This window comes from Pleuronectes platessa, chromosome 18 (assembly GCF_947347685.1).
Source record: "Pleuronectes platessa chromosome 18, fPlePla1.1, whole genome shotgun sequence".
NCBI lineage: Eukaryota > Metazoa > Chordata > Actinopteri > Pleuronectiformes > Pleuronectidae > Pleuronectes > Pleuronectes platessa.
In genome coordinates, this window is record NC_070643.1 from 15,570,692 (window position 1) to 15,576,034 (window position 5,343).

Below are 5,343 nucleotides of genomic sequence, written 5' to 3' on the forward strand. Positions count from 1 at the left end.
CAAATCTGACATATTTACCATAACAGCCGTAATGAACTTTGGTCTAAATGAAACACATCCATAAAGTAAGTGTTTGTTCTGCACCGTGCTTTGAAGTTGGATTTGTTTTTGCTCTTTAATGATTTCTTTCTTCTGATGATGATGGAAGCCGTGCTGACACCTTCTTTTGCTTCATCAAGTTCTGCTGCACAATTACATGAATTTACTTTCAATAAATTACCATCTTTGCATACATCAGTCAAATCATCCAGCTGAGGCATTCGCAAACAATATGCATTATTAATTTCATTGTCAGTGTTTATTTGGTTAACTTGTAACCGACTTGGACAGCCCATTGCCTTGATGATGCATTTAAAAGCATCAGGGTCGGCTTTTTAAAAGGAAATCAGGGGATGACATGCTTCCACACAACACTTTGCTCCCTGCTGAGGCCACGGAGGGAAAAACACTGAACTTCAGTCAAGGACCAATCAAAAACTCAAAAGATGCATCGCGAGCCGACGACGCCAAATCAACAGAATCAGGGAGATCATCCGCAGCACGGCGATTCCCAGTGAGTGGTTGTTAGCGCTGATTGAGTGCATTTCAATTGAGCGAGTCTACCCCGTCTACGATAGTTACATGGATGAATATATAGTATTTACACAAGAGGGAAAAACAAACCGCAAACAAAGAAGTGCTGTTGGAAATGATCTCCCATTAAGCACGGAGCCAGAGACAATCACGTCAATCGTCAACAGCCCAATTCAAGTGCTAAACTTCACCTACTCTCAGTGTATGGAATTTGTTTTATACATTTTCTGTTCAGGAAAAAACTTACTGTGAAAGGTCAGTGGGAAGTGGGGACGGAGAAACTTTAAAAAATAAAAAAAAGAGCGATGCATCTCAAATAGACATGTCTGCTAATGGCAGGAAAAACACAGCAAGTGAAGACAAATCAGAGCAAAGAAGCACCTTCTCAAAGTGCCATGTTGCAGCCATCCATTTAGCCCCGAGGGCACCTGGAGGCTGCCGCAATGGCAGCTCTCATCTGCCATCAAACTATCATCCCAGATGACAGCTCTTAGGTACACTCCCAGCTAAATTCCAAACTCTCACACTGACTCACGCTGTACAAATAAAAAATAAAAGGGCAGGAGAGGGGAGGGATGCAGCAGCCTACAAATGTTTTAGATCATAACACTTCACGGTGGTTCTTAATAAATGAGGGACAAGCTGATGTATCATTGCGTATACCGTGTAAAAAGAGATGTATCGTGTGGAAACCTGTGACAATAAACCTTGATAATCACTACAAGGGGAGAGAACAGTCCCTTTATGAAACCACCTACAAATTCAAAAGATCCAGATTTGTTATTTGTAGTTCTTCACCAAACTGCACACACTCGCACATAACCGTCCCGTAAACATGCCTCATTATTGAAAATCCAGATTCATGAATTACTCAAAGAAAACATTTGTAAAACGCTTAATAAAGTGAAAGAAATATTGCTGGATCCTACCTAAAATCAAATCGGTTCTATCTGGGCCCATGTCGCATCCTTGGAAAGTTCCAACTACAAAATAAACTGATTGTCTTCAATGTAAGGTCACAAATGGCCCCTTATGATGCCATTTCTGATGAATTACTGCTGTTTACCAAAAACCACGACCAGAAAAACTGTGCGAATGCAGAAAACCGGGGGAGAAAATGACTCACATTGTCCCATTAAATTAAATACATTAAGGCTGAGTCATTCTTAAACTCAATGGCTTTTTCCTCATCTTTCCAGAGTCATGTTTTATGCCATGGCATCGAAGCAGGATCCTCGAGCGGACGAGCGTCTGGCGCCAGGAGAGATGCATCGAGAGGCCTGGGACTCTGGGATTCCTGCTTTATCTGTCAGGCCTAATGATGGCATCCACCTGCTGTTTTATGGTCACAGCTGGAGCAGTGCAGCTCCCATTTGGCCCAAAGCACACAATCTCTTTTTTTTTCCTCTTTCACCATCTCTCTTCGCCTCGTTCCTTGTCCTCGTCCTCTTTCTTCTATCGTTCGCTCTTATCTTCCGTCGACACCTTCATCTCAGTCGCTCACCAACCTGTTCCCAGCGCCTTCCCCTTCCTTATTTCCATCTTTATCCACCTCCCTATTCAACACCCTTCTTCACTTCCCCCTCTTGTCTTTGTGGCTCATTGCCCTGATGTTCTTTTTATGGTCAACAGCCACAAGCTCCTCATCTGAGCTAGTCTGGCCTCATGTGTTTCCAGAGCGGATGAGTAGATGTGGGGGTGAAGGCCCACGAGGTGCCTGTACAGCCAAACACCAGAACAATATGTCACACAGCTGCCTGATGACCTTGACCATTCAACCTTGCAGTGCTCTGACTGTGCATCTGCTTCCTGAGGGGAGCTGCAGCATGAGGGCAATACATCTCTTTCATACAGAACTATTCCCACTTTGTTATCGCATGATTCCTCCATATACCTCAATGACGCAGTTAGCAAACAATACCGCCTGCCGCTGGCATCTCGGGTAATTCCGCCATTTTCTGCTCTGCCCTCGTCTCCTGTCAAAACATGTAACAGTAATATATTATATTCTTGAATTTCTTTTATACAATTTATATATCTGGCTGTTGTGAACATCCAAATCAGTGTGTGAATGCTTCCCATCCTTAAAACCCTAACCTTAATTTATATAGCAAAGCAAGAAAGCTAAGAGTAAATAAAAACTTTGAACAAAATTAAAAGCTAAGAGACTCAATGAGAGACAGTGAGAGCGAGAGAGAGAGAGAGAGAGAGAGAGAGAACGAGAGAACGAGAGAACGAGAGAATGAGAGAGAGAGAGAGAGAGAGAGAGGCATCATAAACGGCTGTTGACGCATCGCCACCCACTCCCAGAGAGATTTGCAGATTTTTTCTGTGAGTTCTGAGTCTCATGTTCATCCACAAAATCTAGAGATGAACTAAACAGAACAATTCATCGACACATTTCACACGAATCAACGTATTTACTTAATCTACATTTTACGTAATTCATCCGAACCAGTTTGAGGCGTTCTTCTTTTTGACATGATGCGTTATCGCTCTACGAGAAGCTACAAGGTGGTCAACAGGACATGGGCAGCAATGATACTCAAAGGCTGTGCCATTCACACCATGATTGGTTGAAATGAGGAGGCCCAAAGTGTGGCAGGAAAGCCCCCCCCCAGCCCCGGCCTGGTTTGTTGACACAAGGCAGGTGTGGTCCTAGGATTCATGGTGTTGACAGTCAATTTTGATTTGACATCTGCAGCCTCAGCAGAGAATCCAGATTCATCAGACCAGGACACGTCTCTCCCTGTTCTGGTGAGGATGTGTCCACTGAAGTAAGATTTGTGTTCTTGGGTTTTCAGGAGAGGAACCTGACGTGGTCTCCTGCGTTCTGAGATGCTTGTCTGCTTGAGTGGTTATCTGGATTACTGTTGTCTCTCCGTCAGCTCTGAGAGATCTAGTCCATCTCCTCTGACATCTCATCAACACAGCTCTACGTTCGCAGGAGGGGCTGCTCACTTGTTTTTGCGCAATTCTCAGTAAACTCGGAAATTATGCGTGAAAATCCCAGGATATCAACAGTTTCTAGAAATACTCAAAAATGATATTTGATCATCAATAAATCTCCCGACCTGTATTTATAGCACATTTTACTGTGCCAGGATGCAACAGTGCACCAAACCTTGTAAAAACTGGATGAGGCGTCATTTTAATATTTAACACAACATCTTTTAACTGGTGTGTTTGTGACAAGTTTCCATCCACAGACTTACCGGGGACAACACAGGTAGAATTGAGTGACTGAGCATCTCCTCCTCAAGGAGCTGCTGCCTCTACTTTGACTGATAACCTCATTTCTGAGCTGAGCGTTTCAAAGTGTGTGTTGGGCACCTTCATCCGCGACAAGGGGCCCGTGGAGGATCCCCTCAATATCTACCGACAGCAAAAACACAAGGGTGGTGCTCAAAGATCACTGAGCAGCGAGGGGGCGTCTCTCACACGCAAATCTTTCAGTCAAATTTCCAAATAACAAGCCTCACCTTGCCCCGCCTCCCTCTTAGTACCCCATCATGATCATCGCTTTCGTCTCAATCGAGAAAACCTCAACTGACCAGATTTCAGACAGGCGATCTCCCAGGAACCTCACAGCAGGTGCTTCCTAGACAACTTCTGACTGACTTGACTGAGGGAGATTGGAGTTGGGACTAAAAATAGGAGCAACAAATCATCTCTGGGAGACAAGCTGAAATTACTCAACAGCAGAAGGGGGGAAAAAAATCATGATCGCAGCTCAGGCCTGTCAACAACCCGAGACGTCCTCAGAGAGAGGCACCGGCTTGACAACATGTCAATATCACTTTGAGTGCTTCTCTGTGAACACAGCTCTTTGGGAAATCTCATTTACTTCAACAGCTTTACACACACACACAAAAAAGACGGTGAACATTTGACGAATGCAGGAGAAAGAAAAAAAGAAAAGTGAGGAGTTGATCTTTGAGACCGCAGGAAGACAATTTAAAAAAAAAAAATCTCCTTTGTTGATCACTGTCAATGCGTTTACTGGACCAGACGGTGTTGTCTAACTTTCGGCAGCTAACACCCGTCTGTCTGAGATCTTACGTTCGCAGGGAAAGAAACCGCTCGCCTTGAGTTTAGCCCCCAGTTCGGCTGTCTCTTAAATCTGTCACTCACGCGCCTCTCAGAAGCCCGACAGGATGATTGAATACAAGCCCATATTAACAGTGACAACTTCAGCTACAGTTAAGCAGACCTGAGCAAACACAGCATTGTGCTTGGCAGGCTCGACGCACAGCAGCTCTCCATCACTCAACTGGCAAACGCAGAAAAAAGGACAGAATCGAAGGCAGACGTGGCTCGGGTTAATTACATTAATGGAACACGCCTCAGATAATGGAGGCTTTAGATATCTACGTTGTGGTCTCTCTGACGTACTCTACGAGAAGACAGTGGGCAAGGAGCTGTTTATATTGTGAGGAACTGCACATTAGTGAATATGCATATTGGAGCATGTCTCGCAATTTCCATATTTAGCTCCGCACCCTAAGGTGGTTCTGCGAGTCTCCACGGGCGACAGCCACTCTTGAGTGTGATTTGTCCCAGGGGCCGTTACACATGCTGAATAAACATGAGCCTAATCCTCCTTCCGCTACACTTGTAAGGGGTCAGAGGTCGTATTTACCAGAACAGCAAAGCCACTAACAATCAAACCCTGGATTGAGGATAACCCATCTACCTACACCACCACACTACAAATAACACAATTCAATTTCTTCTGCTTGTGCTCACGTTTGCATCTAGTCTAAAATC